Source organism: Panthera uncia, assembly GCF_023721935.1.
Source record: "Panthera uncia isolate 11264 chromosome B2 unlocalized genomic scaffold, Puncia_PCG_1.0 HiC_scaffold_24, whole genome shotgun sequence".
Classification (NCBI taxonomy): domain Eukaryota; kingdom Metazoa; phylum Chordata; class Mammalia; order Carnivora; family Felidae; genus Panthera; species Panthera uncia.
Genome location: NW_026057580.1, coordinates 30,479,080 through 30,500,446, shown reverse-complemented (window position 1 = coordinate 30,500,446; position 21,367 = coordinate 30,479,080). Strand labels below are relative to the sequence as shown.

Genomic DNA, 21,367 nt, shown 5'->3' with positions numbered 1-21,367 from the left:
GCAAGATTTGAATTTTGGCAATCAAAATTTAAATAACAGATGACTACATTAATGTAAATTTTTATCTCTTAGCAAGAGTAAATTTTTCTGTAAACAAATTGAATTCTGGGACACCTGGGTGGCTCAGTCAGTTAGGCATAATACTCTTGATTTTGGCTCAGGTTATGATCTCATAAGTCCTGAGACTGAGCCCTTCTTCTGGCTCTGTGCTGATACCACAAGGCCTGCTTGAGAGTTTCTCTCTCTCTCCCTCTCTTTCTGCCCCTCCCCGTTCATGTGTGCATGCAGGTACTCTCTCAAAATAAATAAATAAAGTTAAAAAAATAAAATAAAATAAAAATTAGAGAAACCACATTTATAATAATGATAAAGGAATCAGTCCTACAATATACGTATTGCTTTAATACGATGAGAAAATTTTAACAGAAGAAAAACAGTGAAAGTTATGAATAGGTAGAGCAGAGGAAACAAATGAAAATATTTAAAATATGTGACCTCTAGCATTAAAAAATACATTTATGTAACAATCAATACTATGTCATTTTCAGAACTTAGCTTGGCAAAGACTTAGAACAAATTAATTAATATAAATTTTTGATAATGTGTGTGAAACTTTAATGTTACACATTATTATTAGGAACACAAACTATCAGGAAACTTTGTATCAATTATTTATCAATATAAAAATTCACATCTTTATTTTATCAATTCCATTTTATGAGGTATATGGTACCTACATGAAGATATACTCACAGACATGCAGAAATACTGATACATAAAATATTTTTAGTAGCACTGTTTTAATAGAAAAAAAACTATTTAGAGCAAGAAAATATCTACACTTACACACCTGGAAAACCTGTCTCTGGCAAAGAGAAAATAGTATGAATTTAATAGGAGATAGATAATGTAATTATTTCATGTTAGGATTAAATTGATCACTAATTCTGCCTTTATAACAGAAATGTTCTCATGTCTGTTTTATTTAATTCCATTTCACTACTAGTTTTAAAGATGTATTTTTCTTGGTCCTAACAGAATATTTTTATTTCAAAAACATCATCCAGGAATAGTCATAATAATTGTTCATAAAGAATCTCTTGGTTTTCACTCTGCCTTATTTACCCCAGTACCTAGATGGCCAATGAGGAAAATAGGCCTTAGGACATGATGGGTAGAGAATATGTAGAAACTCTGACTAGTTTCATATTGTCCCAGGACTAGTTAGGGAATGAGTGAGAAGCCCATTTCTTTGTAATTTGTTAATACCACACATTATATAGGACCTTAGTAAACTAATATAAGCTTTTATTAAGTAAAAAGATTTTCGATAATGCATTTCTCATATATAGACATAGACAGTAATATAAAACTACACCCTACTTCAGATGTCTGAACACTCTGGATGCTGAAGATGAGATGAGTTACTTTAAATATTGAATTTCTCCAATGATTCAAAGTTCACAGATTATCGCAATTCTTATAAAATGAACATTTGAAAGGTTTAGAAAATTACTGATGGCTCCTGGAAGACATTGTGGCATCCTAAAGGCCACTATCTATCTGACAACTGTGATCACCAGGCCACTTCTTGGCTGCACAGAATATACCACTGGGCCCTCTTGCCTGTTCTGCCAGCGATGAGAGTTAACACATTTTCAACAAGTGCTGGACTCTAATTGGGTAGAACAAAGTCAGAGTCAGAGTGCAAGGGTTTAATAAATTTGAAGTGCACATCAATTTACTGTTCTGCATATGGAGGGAAATTGCTAATCAAGGGATTTCCTGGATATTCACTAAAGAAAACTGCTGTTTATGTGTGGGCAGTGAGATTATGTCACACCTACTGAGACACATGTCCCTAAAATGCCTCATGACCACCTCAAATTTTACAATTTTGAAGACAAAATGGTCCGAGAAGATCCTCATACCTTAAATGTGTAATAACTTTGGCCCACAGACCTGGAGCTGGATGTGGATTGCGGCAAAGACATATAAACTTTCTGCAACATTCGTTCTATCATAAGTCATAATAACTTCAAAATTCAGGTAGATAATGTATCTGATACTCTGGCTTCACAATTCCTTCACCTCCTCTCCTCCAGTGACCATTACCTAATCCCTTGCTTATTACCTACCCTTGTCAATATCAACAGCTGGCTACTATAATTTCAATGTCAACACTATTCTTTGGACACTACCTCCATCTTTCCAGCTGACTCATTTTAGTATCCCATCTCTAATAACTCTTAGACACCACTGGAATGTTTTAGTCATTGATTCAGCTACATTTGTAATGTCTAGAGCCTCTGATGTCTTTACTCCTCCCTTAACACAGGCTAAATTCTATCTTCCATCATTGACCTACTCCCTTGTATACAATCTCAATTTCTCTACAAGTCTCTCCTTTCATCATATGCACTTGATGCAACTACAATATTTAGTTTAACCTAAACCCTACCTATACCCCACCTGAAAACCCAATCCTGAACATGGCTGCCTGAAGGTTTTAATTTAAATTCATGACCATTCAACTCAGCAACTATTTCATGTACTCTCTCTTCTTAAATTACCAAGACCCACTCTCTAATTGCCAGTTAACTGGTAATCCTACTTTTAGTTTCCCACTGAGAAAATTGAAGGCATGAGAAGAGAAATTCTTGATCTCCTGAGTATATGAATCTCCTTGCGTGGGAAACACATACTCTGCCTTCTGGATGAATAGTTATTGGCATTACCTAAGGCCTTCTCTTTCACCTCTGTTTTAGATCCTTTCCCCTCCCCTCTAAGGAAATCCCCTCAGTGACTGACATCAACTTTATGTTACTCATCAATTTAAAACAGTGGTTATAAACATAGGAAAATGTTATATAATTCTACTCTTTAAAAAAAAAAAACACTTTTAATACCACCTTCACTTCCTGCCTCATTTTTCCTCACTATCCATCACAAAACTCCATAAGGGGGCTTCCATTAGGCCTTGGTTTAGGTGTAGGCCCAAGGATCCCTCTCCTCCACTCTCTTATGAATATCCTTCAATCTGCATTTTTACCATTGTGCCCAGACTCTATGTATCCCCTTTGCCCAGTCCTGTGACCAATTGTTAGAACTGGAAATATTCCCATTATCAGTATCATTTAGTATCTTTGATCACTTTATCTTTAACCAAAATGATACTTTCTATCCCGTCAGTGTTTCAGTATCTTCTTATTTTGTGAGGCCTTCTCTGATCTCCAAGGCAAGAGGAGTCCCTGCCACTACATGCTTCCATAAAATGTCTTTTTTCATATTCTCTCGGTGTATCATTTGCATGCTGCATGAATTTCCTACCACCATCTTAAGAACAAAATCATGTCTGTTTATAGTACGGTAATTCCAATGCTTAACACACTGCTTGCATACAGCAGTTTCTCAATAAATTTGTTGAAATGAAGAAATGAATGCATATATATTTTATAAGATATATCCTGTTTATTTTCTCCTGTACTTCTGACACCCTATCAGTTTTATTCTGATAAAAGAGAATAAAGATCTCCAGAAATGTTTCATATATTGTGTCATCCCCATGTCTAACCATGGCATTAAATAACAGAGGGATCCAAAATAATACCTAGTTACTTTGCTTACGGAGTAGGGATAAAAAGAGTAATACTAAAATAACATTTCAGGGTAGTATATGCTTTTGTATAGGTTAGGGGTTATAAATGTGTCAGACAGAAAATTTGAAATATTACTCAATAATTCTGTTTATAAAATAAATCTATATTGATTAGTTCAGCTAGTACTCACTTTGGTGATATTTCCATCAAGAGAAGATTGACATTAAGACACTATTATAATCTGTGATTCCAGATCTTCTTGTTCTTTCTTGAACAGCCAGGTCAAATTGAGCATCAAGGTTTTTACACATTCCTATGTCTGGTACTCTTTTTTTTTTTTTTTTTTTTTCCTATGTCTGGGACTCTCTACACAGGTCTCTGTCTGATTTGCACTTTCATTTCCTTTGGTCTTTGCTCAAATAAAAATTATGTCCTCTCCCTAATAATTCCTTGCCAGCTTTATTTACTTCATAGTATTTATTATCAACTAACATACTGTGTATCTGACTCGTTTATTTTTTTTCTTTGCCTCTTCTCTCCATTAGAGTGTAATCATCACATGCGCAAGGATTTCTGTTTCCTTTATTCACTGTGATATATATAGTGACTTAAAATCATCTGGCACAGAAAAGCACTCAATATATTCTGACTGGAATTAACAAGCTTATCTTCAAGTATCATTCCTCAAAAAGCAACACAACAGAGAAACCTGTTTAGGCCACTTTTTCCTCATAAATTAAGCTTATGCCAATTATAGTAACATTATATTAAGTTCACTTTTAGTTAGTTAAGGTTCATCTGCCTGGGGATGGTTGCATCCTCATCTCAAGGTAACTGTGAACTTAAAGGGGGTAGCAGGTTTGCATGATTATCTTTATCCTTCTAGAAGTTTTTCACCCAAGTTTGTTCAGTTTAGGTCTGACTCCATCACTCAATGATTTTCCCTTTGATTCTTACCTGAACACAACTATCAATACGGCATTGTCTTTGATCTTTACCAAGCAAAAACATAATATTTGTGACAATTTTTTTATGTATGACAATTCTTGCGTGTGACTAGTATACTTTACTAAACTTTTAATGGAATACATTATTCCATTATTATCCATGTATTCCATTTTAATGGAATACTTTTCTGGAATACATCACAGAAATGCTAATAACCAATTATATAGTGATCATTCTTGCTCTTAAAAGTACCCCAACTGGAGTTCTCCTCAGGTGGGCATAGTGGACACCCAGGACTCCACAATGATGTCATCTGTACCAGTGAATGAGAAGAAGCTCTTGGATTTCAAACTAGGAGACCTGTCAAGCTGGATACTGATGTGGAATTTTTCCCCGAAAGCCATTGCTGGAGCATTTCAAAGAGGTTACTAGAGGTATTATGACAAGTATGTCAATGTGAAGAAAGGGGGCCTTGCTGGGATTTCTATGGTGCTGGCATCTTATGGGCTTTTCAACTACTGTCATTCTTATGAAGAACTCAAACATGAGCAGCTACACAAATACCACTGAAGAGGGCCAGTGTGGAGGCACATTCTGCATTTGTGACCTTGACCTTTGCCTGGCATCCTTGAATCCTTTCATATCCTAATTGAGAATTAACACTCACAAAAAGATGACTGGTACACAGGGAAAAAAATAGGACCCCAACTCATTTCTCCAACATGCTTTCTAGGTCCTTGCCATATTGTCTCATCCTTCTCTAGCCCCTCTCTCGATGCTCTCTACCCTCTCCTTAATCCCAGAGCCACATTTCTACTTATATATATTAAACAAAGCATTTTAAGGGTTTTAATTTTTTTTTTGTCTTTAGTCAGTACAAACCCTCACATTTAGTTTCAGTAAAGTAGTTTATCAAGACACACTGTTAACAAAGTCACTTCTTACCCCAAGAGGAAATCTGGTAAACATCGTATTTACTCAGTATAAATTAAAAAAAAAAATAGCACATAGTCGTGTAACACCAAGTCAATCAATGTGGGCTGTTTTGCTTTTTTCAATTGTGCTTCCCCTTAAAATACATACACTCACTTTGCTGAAACCACCAAGAGGCAGCTGTGTGGACAGATGGCCTGTGTTGACTACAGTGTAATAAACTATATTAAATGCAATTAACACATTTTCTTACTTCTAACAGGAAGTAGTTGAGTGTCATCTATTTCAGACCAAACTACCTTTTGGGTGTACACATGTACTCATAAATCCTCAGAAGCCATGCGTTTTTTAAGTGAGCACTTCTGTCAGCATTTATAAAAATGTCTAAACTTCTTGATGATAATTATTGCTAGTTATAAAAAATTAGAGAAAAAAATATCCACACTGGCCATAATGATTTGATCAGGATGCTGGTTCAATGACAGCTTTACTTTAATAATCCATAGCTATTTAGAGTTTTTGTTAAATGGTCTTTGAGTAAAAAGATGTTTACTAAAGAAGCAAATAAATTTAATTTATATGAGACAATTATGACAAAGGAAAAATAAATTTTATTTTTTCCAGAAAATTTCTATCAATAAGGTCAAGTAAAATTTACAAAAATATAAAATGATAGGTTAATGTAAATCTCAGTGTGATAAAATACTATACATTTTAAAATAATTAATGAGTTTTATCACTAAATATTAGTTCATGAGAATGTGCTCTGAAACTTTCAGTTTTGAATGACAAGTTATTATTTGATAATATATTAGAAATGATTGAAAATTAAAAAATCCAAATAAATACAATAACAATAAAAATTTGTTGAATATTTGCTACATCATTAAAAAAGGTAAGCATATCACTAGTATATCTACTATTACTGTCCTTACTCTGTAAAGGAGAAACCTATATACAGAAAGAGTGAATAAATTGCCCAGGATTATAGTTTGAGTGTTTTGGGCTTCAGTTCTCAGCAATCTGAATCCAAATCACGAGCTCTTAACACCATGCTACAAAGCCTGCCAATATGAGTTCCAACTGTCTTTTCCATGTAAGACTGAAACCAGCCACTAAAGAGTTTGAAAAGCATTTGTTGATTACCTGAATTATAAACTTTTCCTTTGTGTGAAATGAACATTTTTCATAGTAACCCAGATGAACATTCAAATATTGCTTATAATATTACCTAAAATAAAAAGCAAATAAAATCTATACATGTTGAACCTAAAGCCTCCAGTTTGAAAATTAATGTGCAATATAAATACTTATAATCTATGTTTTATGTGGCATTTAGAGGGGAATAATACAATTTCTAAATCATTTTTAGTAAAGATTTAAAATTATAATAAAAAGTATAACAATTTAAAATAATATAATTGAATCCTTAGTAATTTACATGATGAAATGTTTCCAAATTAATGGACATTATTATGTATACAATTCCATTTTCCATAAGATCCATAATTTTCATACTTTTCTGTTTAGTATTCTGTATATTTGAAAGCCGGACATCATTAAACCATCTAACTATACATGGAAATCTGTATTACTGAAGTGACTTATTGTATATTTGTATAAATAAATACAAACCGTTTCAAGACATAGAATTCTCTGGAAGAGCTATCACTAGCTTTTACTTTTTAATATGTCCCTATTGAAGTTGTAATCTATAGCTTTGATATAAATTTGGTAACAACAGAAACTTTAAAGGTAAACAATTATCTATAATATATCATGGAAGAGGACTAAGGCATTCTGGATTATAACACATGAAGAGCATATTTTACAGATTTAAATGCAGCACCTTTATAAAGACTACCTCTTTAATACAAAAGTCAAAAATATCTATATCAATTTTTCATTCTCACTTATATTTATAAAATGTCAAAGGGAATCTATTTTGGATTTAAAATTCCTTTGATGTAGGGTGCCTAGGTGGCTCAGCCGGTTAAGTGTCTGATTCTTGGTTTCGCCTCAGGTCATGATCTCACAGTTCATGAGTTCAAGCCCCATATCAGGCTTTGCTCTGACAGAGCTATCTCTCTCCTCTCTCTGCTTCTCTCTGTTTCTCAAAAATAAATAAATAAATAAATAAATAAATAAACTTAAAGAAATAAAATAAATAAATGGAATTAAAAATAAGTAAATAAATAAAATTACTTTGAAGTTTCTTCATGTGAAGAAATGGAATGGAATATGTGTTCTGAGATCAATCATGAAGCATCAAGGTTACTGAGCATTTGATGCCATCATTTTCAGTATTACTTTTTGAATATAAATGAACCATAAAATAAATTACTGCAATCTCATATCCGAAGGTTGGAATTCATCTAATGCATCCTCAGCATTGTGGTAATAACAATAGAGGTACTAGAAAAAGCAGGCTGCAGTGAAAAAGACTGACACACATGGACAAATAGCAAAAAAAAATACGAGAAAAAAATAGCGGTGCCTGAGTGGCTGGGTTAGTTAAGTGGCCTACTCTTGATTTCCTGTCAGGTCATTATCTCATAGTTTGTGGGATTGAGCCCTGCATCAGGCTCTGCACTGACAGCACAGAGCCTGCTTGGGATTCTCTCTCTCCCTTTCTCTCTGCCCCTGCTTGCCTCTCTCAGAATAAATAAATAACTCTTTTAAAAAATATGAGAAAAGATATACATGAAAGGTTAACAGTCAGTTATAAATTACGGTTGCTATAGGGATTGTAAGGAAATGTCCTTGGTAACAATTTATGGTGATAGATGTTAATTAGACTTATTGTGGTGACCATTTTGCAAAATATACCAATATTGAATTATTGTGTTGTATACCCGAAACTAGTATTATATATTAATTATATCTAAATTAAAAAAAATTTTGGGGGCGCTTGGGTGGCTGAGTCGATTAAGTGTCCAACTTTGGCTCAGGTCATGATCTCACGGGTTGTGAGCTTGAACCCTGCATCTGGCTTTGTGTTGACAGCTCAGAGCCTACAACCTGCTTTGGATTCTGTGTCGCCCCCTCTCTCTCCACCCCACCACCGCTCACACTCTTTCTCTCTCTCTGTCTCTCTCAAAAATAAATAAAGATTAAAAAAGAATTGAAAAAATATTTTTCTAGACTTTGTTCATGATGGTGTTTGTACACTTATTCTTCTTTTTGCTCCAGGTGGATAATTTTTCCACCTTCAGTTTATCACTTAAAATCATATGGATCCATTTTCAAACATCTCAGCTTCTGTCTTGACCTTCAAAAAAGCAAGGTAAATGATGTAATCTTCCTTCTACTACTTGCAATGTATTTCTGTATAGCCACGTTAAATTCTGTGTTCTTGTTTCTGTTATGTTACTATATATCTATTATCTTCAATGTTCCTTAATTTCATAAACGGTAAACATACATCTTTGTCCATGGACCTTTCTTGGCATAAAATGCAGATAATTCTATGAAGAATGCTGATATATATTTTAATTGGTCTTTAAAAAGTAATATTTTCCCTTAAAACATAGGGTGATTTAATTTAATAAAATGACCATTTTAATTTTACAAAACATCTCTTTCTTTATTCAATGCTGTCTTTTCTAAAATATAGATTTAAGGTTTCATTTAACTTTCGGAGACTTTCTACAATATTTGGATTGAGTTTAAGAGATACTTTCCTAGAAACAACAACAACAACAACCAAAAATAGTCCAGGTCAAGGGAGATTAAAAGAGAAAGAGTCTTACCATTTGTATTTCCTACAAAGATCAAGCTGGAATAAAGATCTTAAATCTTCAAGGAATCTTTAATTGCATCACTATGAATCATCATCATCATCATCATCTACTACTCATCGAGAATGAAATAAAGTTCATTATTTTTCATGAATTTCTTTGAAAAACATAATTGGAAAAATAACTTTAAATTTTATTTTATTTCTACCAATCTTTGGATGATTGCTACTGTTCATGATTACATTTCTTAAATATCATTAGTTATAAACTTAATTCAGACTCCCTAATTTATGCTATACACTGAGAAGATAGTGTTATATGGAATAAAAACTCATAAAAAATGTCATTTTGAAGTTTTAGGATAATGATTAAAAGGTCTAGATAGTAGGGGTGCCTGGATGGCTCAGTCGGTTAATCGTCTGGCTTCGGTTCTGGTCCTGATCTTGCAGTCCGTGAGTTCGAGCCCTGCATGGGGCCCTGTGCTGACAGCTCAGAGCCTGGAGCCTGTTTTGGATTCTGTGTCTCCCCCTATCTCTCTGTCCCTGCCCTGCTCGTGCTCTGTCTTTCTCTCTTTTTCTCTCTCAAAAATAAATAAACATTAAAAAAAAATAACAATAAAAAATAAAAATAAATAAAAAAAGGTCTAGATAGTATTGTTTAGATTAACAAAGCAATATAAATTAAAATAAATGTTTCAATGACCTCAATTTAACAAAATGTAAATATTGGCAATACTCAGTAATATTTCTGTAGGTTAGGAAGGAAAATTTAAACACTTTCCAAGGTGGTGTGGTTATATCTAACACAAACTCAATATCTGTTGATTCAGCAATTCCACATTAGGTATTAACCCTGTTGAAATACTCCCAAATCATTTCCCCATTTCAATTATTGTCAAAAAGATAATTTATATCAGAATTATTTGGAATGTTAAAAATTCAGGAAATTAGTAAAGGAAAATATTTAAAGAAATTATGATTCGCCAGCACAATTATATGTTATATAATTTATATTAAGATATTCCAAATAATCTGTTAAAATAAAAATATAAAATTTAAGGGGCACCTGGATGGCTCAGTCGGTTGAACGTCCGACTTCGGCTCAGGTCATGATCTTGTGGTCTGTGAGTTCAAGCCTCGTGTCAGGCTCTGTGCTGACAGCTCGGAGCCTGGAGCCTGCCTTGGATTCTGTGTCTCCCTCCTTCTCTGCCCTTTCCCCGCTAATACTCTATCTCTCTGTCAAAAATAAATAAACATTAAAAATTTTTTAATATAAAATTAAAAATTTTATTTTCATAAAAAGTCACATTTTAGTATATATGTATATGTAACAACATTGAAGTCCATGGATAAAAAAATTCTGGAAAGATAAATATAAAAAGTACAGAGGACATGACTAAAGAATGAGATATAGATAGGTATACATATAGGATTAGGAAAAGGTGTAGGTATACATATATCTATTTCTATTTCTACATATTGTAATTTCAGATGGTATTTCAGTATTGGTGACTGCTAGAATCTACTCTGTTATTTGCTTGAGAGAGCTAGCCAGAAATGAGAATCATATTCAACACAGTGATAGAGCATTTAAATGACTGAATTAGGCATTATTATGATGATCAAGATCAAAAATAGTTTTACTCTTTTAAAATCTAATTAAAGATGGAAAATGAGATAGATATGTAAAATATGTAATTGAAATTCTAGGGGTCATTCATAACTCCTGATATTCAAATAAATACAGCTGATTTTTTTAAAAAAAATTTTAATGTTTATTTATTATTGAGAGACAGAGACAGAGCATGAGCATGGGAGGGGCAGAGAGAGGGGAGACACAGAATCTGAAGCAGACCTCTGAGCTGTCTGCACAGACCCTGACCTGGAGCTCGAACTCACAAACCGCAAGATCATGACCTGAGCCAAAGTCTGATACTTAACCGACTTAACCACCCAGGCACCCCTATAGCTGATTTTTAATAAGTTTTTAAATCCATTCAAGAAAGGGCTTTAGTTAAAAAGGTAATGTATAATTGATTTTAATTTTTTGTATAAAAATTAATGCACAAAACAGATGTTTTAATTAAAATGAGAAATATACATGTAGGTGTTAATACAGTTTCAGGAAATAGTAGGTACTCAACATTTAGAAATCATTCATCTGATTTCTTCACATTTTTTGTATATCTTTTCTGCTAATTTTCTGACAATTACTACTGAAAGCTTTTTGTCAACTCCCAGTTTAGTCTTTCCGTATGTTATATCCACGACTGTCATTACTCTCGACCCATCATTTATGAGAATGACTACTACTTAATTTTAGAGTCTTATTTTTAAACAACACTTATTCAGAGAGATAGTTCCTAAACAGTAAAAGTAATAAGAAATTCCTGGTCAGTTTTCTTATTACATAGTTATGCGAAACATATTCAGATCAATTTGCAAGTTTGTGTTATCAAAGAATTGTATTTAATTATTTGTTTTCAATTGGTATTGATAGGGTCACTGACCCTATCTACTTCATTCAGCACAATGTGCCCAGTGTGAAACCCCATGACTCACAGAATAAGTACTCAATAAATTTCACCAAATGAATGAGATGGTTTTAATTATACTGTTTTCAGTTGCACCACATTCAGGCAAAATCCTGTATTCTTGATCAATTACTACATTTAAAATAATATTTTGAAACAGAAGTTATTATAAATTTAAATGCTTTTCATGAGGTCCTAAGCCTATACAAAACCATCTTTGTGCCTACTAAGCATTCTGGTAAAACACCTGGAACTTAACAGCATTGACAAAGAAGCATCTGTTCCCTTGCTTGTGCACCTAGATTATGGGTTTCAAAGTGCAACTGGGAAAATACAAAGTTGTAAAGGACTTTTTGCCACCAAAAATTAAAAAAAAATCATGTCTGCATCAGCATCATTATTTTGTTCTTTGGAGGTTTTATAATTGCCTGACTCAGGCTTGCTAAGCTTTGACTTTCTCCTCATTACTGAAACTTCATGAACTGCCAAAAGTCTGAGAAAAAATAGGATTCGAAGAGGGAGACAGACAACTAAATATAATAGTCCTTAAAAACAGGTAGTTATTGGAGGCAGTCAAAATAGGAACCTGATAGAAGGAAAAGAAAACCTCACAAATACATTTAATCCAACTCACCCTCTTCAAGAGTATTCTTTGAATGTTGGTAACAAGAAAACACTACTGAGAAATTAGTCCCTCTATTCTACTCATCCTATAGCATCTCTGAAAGAGGACAGAAAACCTCTTGAGCTTTTAAGCTCAAATTAGAAGGGAAAACCAACCCTTTGGCCCTTTCACAAGGCCAAAAAGTGCTCATATAGCTATTACGAAGTGTAAACATTTGCTATCTTGAGTAAGAACATGTGTTTTATCGCAAAAATTGTGTAACAATGTTTCCCACTGCTTTATCAATTTCAAGCATATTTTAACCACCATTTCCAAACCTTCAGCATATATGTCAATCGCTCAGGAATGCTGTTAAAAAACAGATTCTGAGTCAGTGTTCCTGAGGTTTTGTATTTTAAGAACCTCGAAGGTGATGTTAATGCAGTTAGCTTATAGGCCTCCATTTTGAATAACAAAGATGTTAGACTATAATAATTATTTTTTAATGGATTTAATTTTCACCAATAATATAATTTCATTGTAAACTATATTAGAGATTGTAAAAACTTTAAGATTCTTCTCTCATCTACTCCTCCCAGAAATGTGGATATTTTAAATCTGTTATTACAATTCTTGTTTTACAGCTCATTTAGTCCTCCTTCTGCAGTGCATGGTTGAGAGGAAAAAGTGCATTCATCTTTCCTTCATTCCTCTTTACTCACCCTTTCCCTTTGCATATAGGTATTTGGTTTGCTTCCTTCTTTTAGACAGCGCCTGGCTTATTTAGCCATGTAATATCTCTTTTGTTGATGAGCTATTGAAAGCTGCAGTAGCTTGTTTTTAGTTTTGTTGTTGAATTTTCTGTAGGCTCTATGAGGAGTGCAATTGTAAAACAAGAGCAAAGGCACTTCCTCCCACAACCTTACAGTAACCATACAGAACGAATGCCCAGGGACATGCCATCATTGCAATAGCTCAGATTTTTGTTCCTGTTTTTTTTTTTTTTTTTTTTAATTTGCACACCAGCTCTATTCTTTAGTAAAATTGTAAAAGGCAGCCATTATGGACATGAGGTATCCCAACATAACCATCTGGAGTGTGTCTAGTTTGTTCTTAATAGGACCAATTTTTATTTGTACCTTCAGATTTTATATGAAGTTGCATTATTGTGGACTTGGCTGTTTTGTGATGAATTTTTTTTTCATATGCATATAAAATGAACTGTTGCTATTGTGAGATGGGTTTTAACTGACCTATTAAAGGTTTCTTTCAAATGGCACTACTTTAGGGACATTCTACTGTTTGCTTCTATTGTTTGGGCCTTGTGGATAATGTCTACATTCAAAAACAAATCTTGTTGCTGATTTTTCCATTTCCTTCCCTGCACTTTGTTACATCTGGGATATAGTCTAACTCATCTGATTTAATCCACATTTTTAAAAATGCCATAACTATTAAGGACCTTGTTTACAGACAGATGAAATTAATTTGTGCCAACCAAAAAAAAATCACAATCTAAGAGGTATGCCTTGTTAGTCATTTTATTATTTTATTCTATGCCATTTTAGAAGGTAAAAGTTCAAACAAGTTAAAACTGTACCATTATTCAGAATTCATTTATCCATATTATCTTTGATGTAGTCAAACTCAGGGCTGATTCCCTCCACAGCATAGACTTGGACAACTTTCTCTTATGTTTAAAAATAGAAAAGCATTTTACACTTTAGCACTATATAGTATAATACAATACAATAATATAATATAATATAATATAATATAATATACATAATTATATTATGTATACACTAATATATATGATATAATATACATAATACTATATAATATACATGTGAAACATGTATATAATAATTTTAAATGCTGACACATATTTTACAATCTTGAATACTTACTGATTCCTCCTCAATTACAAAGGTAAGTCATTCAGCCAATATGTATTAAACAGAAAAAATAGAAAATAGTTAATTGGTACAGATCACTAAAATTAATTAAGACACATTCAAAGTGTCTGTCATGTTTTTATAGAAAATACTCTATGTTGTGGCAATATTAGGCAAACAGAAAAATGGGGTGTTCTATGAAAAACAGAGGATATGGCTCTCCTGTCATTCCTTCTGCATCATTGCATATCAATTCTGGATAAGAAGAATCTGTCAAATCATCAGGAGCTATGTATTTATGTGGAAAGCTATGTAGAAACAAGGAGGGAAGGACATGTGTGCTGTGTAGTCAGGTCTGAAAATCTGAACATTCCTAGAGTAGCTGTAGCCAATAGGAATAAGGTTGTCAGCAAAACTACTTTTCAGGGTAAAACCCTTTTTCTTTTTTCTTAATAGAAAACAGTGCAATGAAAATAAAGAGTTTTAGTGTGAAGTTGGACTTTCAAAAAATTATATGACTTGATTTAGAAAGTTGTGCTCCTGGAAAAAATAAAAGCCTCTTGGACAAAGTCATTTTCATTTTGAAAATTTTTATTCTAGGTAGTTTATTTTTAAAATTCACTGTTTATCATTCTGACCCATGCAGTACTTGAGCTTTATAGATAAGTTTTAGGTACTGGCTCAGTTAAATTTTAAGAACTTTAAATTAGTATATTTCTTTAAAGAAAACATTGAATAGACTTGAGAAGATAGACTATTATTTTAATACATAATGATTTAAGAAATAAGCAGATAAAAGAGACTTTCTTTAAATTTTCATGGTTTATCTCAGATTATTAACAGGCACACACACAGAATAAAGTTTGTTTATATACAGTTGTTTTCAGCATAAGTTAATTTCACTAATAATTCGAGGAATGTAAGTTCAAGGAAGCAAAACTTTAAGTTTTATATTAAAATGCAATCTGCAGGGCACGTGAGTGGCTCAGTTGGTTAAGTGACCGACCTTGGCTCAGGGCATGATCTCACAGTTCTTGGGTTGAGCCCCGTGTCAAGCTCTGTGCTGACAGCTCAGAGCCTGGAGGCTGCTTCAGACTGTTTGTCTCCCTCTCTCTCTCTCTCTGCTCCTCCGCCAGTCGCACTCTGTCTCTCTCTGTCTCTCAAAAATAAACAAACATTTAAAAAGTTTAAAAACATGCAAAAAAGTTAAAAAATGCAATCTGAAATATGAAAATGTTAAAATATAAATATGTGATATCACAATATGAGTTCATACAAGATGGTAACAAGGAAAGTATGGGTTTCAAATCAATTCTTAAATCTTGAAGTAAGAATTTTTCTCTGATACGCAAGACCTCAACCTATAGATTAGAATTCAGTGTAGGAAGAATACTTATTGATACAATGTATAAAATGAATCCTAGTGCTGCCAGTGTTGCTATTGATCTAGACTTTCCTGATTGAATATTTAGTTTTGCTTTCTTCTAAGAACATAGATGATACAGTTGCATTATATCATTTTGGGATAATTTATTTTCTAATTTTTTTAAAAAAATTTTAATGTTTACTTATTTTTGAAAGAGAGAGGGGCAGACTGTGAGCAGGGGAGGGGCAGAGAGAGGGAGAGACAGAATCAGAAGCAGTCTCCAGGCTCTGATCTGTCAGTACAGGGCCCCGATGTGGGACTCAAACCCACAAACCATGAGAACATGACCTGAGCTGAAGTTGGATGCTTAACCAACTGAGCTATCCAGGGCACCCCAGGGTAATTTATTTTCTGAAGAGAAGCTGTAACCATTCTTTTAAAAAATTTTCTAGTTCTTTGCAATTTTCTTCCCCAGGAGTTCTTCCAAATATTTAACTTATTACATATTTAAATATGCTGGTCCTCTTCTTTTAAGCATATAATTAAAAATGTATCATTAAATTCTGTACATTTGGTGTTTCCTATGAATTTCACCCATTTTTATTTTAGGTAATATTTTCTTCTTAACCTTCGCTAGTTCCATCAATATTCTTCTTCCATTTCTGTTTGACATTAAAAATTTTCATCTGTAAGTGGTTTCCTCCTTTCATATAAGGCTATAGTCTCTTTATACACAAGTGCACTTCAAATGACCAATTAAATTAAGAACTCATTCCGGGAAATTGGGTGGAACTATTTTATTGAGTGGGAGGTTAATATCATGTCCTTGTTGAGAAAATGTCGGAGTTAAGCACATCCTTTTACCACCCTTATTTTGGTCAGCAACTCAGCATGCAATCCAAGTTCTGTTGATGAATATCTGCAGGTGACAGTAAAGAAACTGTCATTGGCACTGGCATAGAAAAGAGGCAAAATTGATCTTCCCTGCTCTTACCAGGATACTACCTTCTATGAAACAGGGATGGAAGTGATGAATACAACAATTTATTTACTCATTCAAAAATATTTATTTAACACTTCGGCCTGGGTTTCCATATTGTACACAGTTTATATGAATATTACATAGTTATGATATATAATATATTTAAAATATGACATAAATGTAATGTTCATATCATTTCAAGGTTTTTTTGGATTTTAAAGACATGCTAGTTCAACCCTTGTTTAAGGAATTGAATAAGACATACCTGACCATCTCAAATAATACTTGTTTCAAAGGCAGAAACAGTGGTAAAACTTGTTTTGTCATTTAGTTACAGCTGATCTTAATATTCTCAAGCTTACTTTCCAAGTCTTTGCATGTATTTTCATCATTTTCTATTAAGATGTTTTAAGTCTATTTTTAGTTTGTTTTTTTCTTTGATTGTATTTGCTTAACTACTCCCTTTTACTCCATTTCTCTCTATATCATAAGCTCTTTTGTCTTTTGCATTTGTCACTAAAACAACATTCTTTTTAAGGGGTTAGACATTTTGGACAAGTCATTAGTTCAATATTTTGTGTTATGCCTTCTAATATTAGCGAAATTGTGACACCCTATTGTAAAAAAAAAAAGTTTTCAAAATCACCATCGATTATTGATGATTCCATGAAGGCTTTACTAAGAGCTGACATCATTTTAAAAAAAGAGCTTTAATCTGGACAGAGGACTCTACAGTCACCTACCTTAAATAACCTCAGATTTTATCGTGTAGTTATTGAATGATCAGTGCCTATTCTTAATAATCATATATTTCATCCACCCATATGAATTTTTAAAAATACCATTATTTGAGTGAAGTCCTTATTAAAAAGTATAAGAAGAGATGCAATTTTAAATGAAATGATAGCCAGTAAAGAAAGATGGTACTGCCATTATGTCTATCAGACAAAATTAAGTAATACTGTCAACACTTAAAAGTAATGGCCACAGCAGTTTGTGAAAGGGGACTGTCAATGTAAGCTTAATCAAATCATTGAAGTAGAAAACTCTGTGCAATTAATTTGGCCATGTTGGTTATTCAAACAATGAAAACGCTTCTTTGTTAAAGAACTTCACTACCTAGAGTTAACCCAATCCACCTTGTTTTGCATTTCCAGCTGATCAGTTAGCATTAATATTATATGACTTTTATCCTTATGCTTTGGTAAAATATAGACTTCTCTGAATCCTTAATCAGGTGTCAAATTAATTCTGAGAAGCTTCTACAAATGATAAAAGTAGCCTCATTTGTTTTCCTTATTGGCCCATTTGGTCTTTGGCAAAATAATCTCTTCTATTAATCATTAGAAAATTTTAACTTTCCTGGCAGAGTTGGCTTTAGAATATATAAACTATAAATATACAAGGGCATTTTGTGGAGAAGTGGGCAATGCAGAAGGAGGAAGTGTCATAAAGGAAGCAAAAGAATTCTTAGAAAAATGGAAAACAAGAGAATTGAGAACCATGCATCATTCAGCATGTATAAAGTAGCACCGACATGAGAGGAGCTCATCAACCAGGGACCCATCATTCCAGGGCACACCAGTGAGATTTTGTCAAAATAATGTGTCACAAAATACAAGAAAGGTAGCCCTAGTATAGAATATCTCCCAGCATTAGTCTGTCTAATTTGCATTTCTGGAAGTTCAACTACTTAGGACATTTACTGATAAACCTTAGAGACTAATATTTTTAATATGAGTTAAATAAATTAGTTAAAAGTGGTGTGCATATATGAACTATATAATTCATAAAATATTCATTTAAATTTAATGAAATTCGAAATAGCTTTTGTTAGGGTGCCTAGGTAGCTCAGTTGGTTAAGTGTCCAACTCTTGATTTTGGCTCAAGTCATGATCTCACAGTTTGTGGGTTCAAGCCCCATGTTGGGCTCTGTGCTGATAACACATAACCTGCTTGAGATTCTCCCTCTCCCTCTCTATCTACTCCTTCCCAGTGCTCTCTCTTTTTCTGTAAATAAATAAATAAATAAAATTTAAAAATGTTTTTGTTAATTACTCTATCTTACATGATTGACTTCCTCAAGAATATGTATTAAATGAAAAAAAAGAAAATGTATTACACTTAACATGTATCAAATATATACTGATTATCTAATAAATTTTTACTCTATGTAGGGTAGGAACAACAGCAATAAAATATAATGATGATGATAATAATAAAATAGTTAATATTGATTATTCCAACTGCCAGATATTCTTCTTAAGAACACAAATATATTAACACATTTAATCTTTTTTTTTAACACATTTAATCTTGACAATGACTTTATAAAGGCACATGCTATCATGTTCTTTCTTTTACAGAAAGGGAGATACATAAAGGTTAAGTAACATTTATATAACTAGCATATGTCTCTCACTCTTTCTCTCTCTTCCTCCCTCTCTTCCTCCTTCCCTCCCTTTCTCTCTCCCTCTCTCTCTCTCACACACACATACCCCTAAACATTGTCTTTTGAAAGTGAAGAGCAATTCAAGACACAACTTACTCTTAGAATTTTTAAAGCTTTTTTAAAGGCAAAAATGAATCAAAGAAAATAAATAACATTTCCCATGAACAAACAGTAAGGAAAATTTTAATTATTAATTTTTTTAAGAGAGGGCACAAATGAGTGTGAGGCAGAGAGAAAGAGAGGGAGAGAGAAAGAGAAGTGGGGCTCACTGGGGCTCATATTTTACCAAAGCAGGGCTCCTGTTCCCCCAAAGCGGGGCATGAGCTCACCCGAAGCAGGCTTGAAATCATGAACTGTAAGATTATGACCTGAGCTGAAGTCAAATGCTTAACAACTGAGCCACCCAGGTGCCCCACATTTTAATTGTTATTAATTCAATCAGTAACTATATAATTAAACTCATTCAATTCTACTCTTAAGGTCATGAGAGAATGATAGGAAAGAGAGGGAGAGAAGAGGAGGGGAGAGGGAATGAGAAAGACTCAGAAAGAATGATTAATTCAGATTTCCTTCAGTCTAGAAATGTTTCTCTCTCATATAATTATCATAATACCATTTAATAAGTTATAGGTGTATTGATGCAATATAGTCTAAGGATCTGAAATATGCTAAATAATCTTTTCAAAAGTATCCTCCTTCTCAGATCCATTGCTGGACCTTCTTTCTCTAAAGGACATTCTGGGTCTCAATAGTTAGCTCTTCTTTCTTTCCTCTTCTATATCTTCCCTCAACATTCTATTTTCAGTTTCTCTTCAAGTGAACTCATTCAGGTCTGTAAGACAATTCCATCTACATACTGCATTTTATATCCTCGCTCCTTACCTGTGCTAGATCTCTAGATTAATACAGATATATTACTTAGTATAGCAAATTTAATCTTCACTTAGTTTTCATATAAAACATCTCAAACTTAACATCTCCAGTTTGAAAATATTGATGCCTTCCTGCCTCCCTACAATAATTTTCTTCAGCCTTCCTAATATCATATTTATAAAGATGTATAAATATTTTTATCTCCAAAACCTAGCAGTCATCCTTAATAATTGCATTTCCCTGATTTCTCCTCATCTAAATTAATCGCAATACTATTGATCATGTCTCCAAAGGATGATCCTTTCCCCCAACACTTGTGCGACTCCTCTAGTCCAATATTCTCTTTCTTCTTCCCTAAACTATAATTAGAAGAACGTAACGAGTTTCCCTGCTGCACCTCTGGCCCATAAAGGACTGTCAGGATGCATTTCAAAGGGATTCAATGAGTATCCAATTCCTTGCCCAGAGTCTTTACTTTACACTTGACCAGCCTTCTAACTCAGACCTCCAGTCAAAGCTGTGAATGTGCCTAGTCGCCAATGCTCCAGGCTCTTTCCTTTTTCTCTTCCATGATTTCCCCAAATTCTCTTCATCTTAGTTCTTAAACTGTATTTTCCTGTGCAAAATGTAATCTGTATAAGGAAGTTTATATGTCTAGCTGCTTTTTTCCATTCAGATCTAATTAAAATATATCTTTTTCCAAGACTCCTTCACTACCCTGCCATTTAAGGAAACCCTCCCTTCCCCAAGTCACTCTCCTATAATCCTTTTTTGCTTCATTCAGAACACTGTTATTACTCTTGAAAATCACTTACTTCTGTTCATTGGTAAGAATTAACTGACCACTTTACCCCACTAACATCAGATCTAACTTATTCATCATCACATTTTCAGGGCTTGGAACAGTAGGTGGTGAATTTCTAGTGCTCTATATGTATGTATTCAATAAATGAACAAAATAATATATTAACCTCTGAATAAAAGGAATACAATAATATTAACTGTTGTACTGGATTACTTTATACAGTTTTGAATTGTTTAGCTATATATAAGGAGGAAAATATTTACTCAGAGAAAGATGATGGCAGAATCTGAGAAAATGGCCACAAGGCAGCTTTGCAGGTCACAGTATATTACCAAGTAATCATGCTGTTTTTCCAATGTTTGAAAATAAATTCAGAAAAATCCACAGAGAGCTTATTTTTGTTTTTCAAAAATGTGCAGAGCAGCTAAAAAAAGATGTTTGAATTGATAATAGAACTATGATAAGGAGCAGGACACCCAGTGGCTCAGTAAGTTGAGCAATCCAATCTTGATTTCTCCTCAGATCATGAGCTCACAGTTGGTGGGTTTGAGCACTGTGAACCTTGGGATTCTCTTTCTCCTTCTCTCTTTCTTCCCCTCTCCTGTTTGTGCTCTTTCTCAAAATAAATAAATAA

General features: G+C 33.3%; 1 pseudogene; it reads left to right on the top strand.

Annotated features, from left to right (window-relative positions):
• Positions 1–4,850: 4,850 nt before the first annotated feature.
• On the top strand, positions 4,851–5,117 carry LOC125938111 (ATP synthase subunit f, mitochondrial-like; annotated as a pseudogene).
• The last annotated feature ends 16,250 nt before the right edge of the window (positions 5,118–21,367 follow it).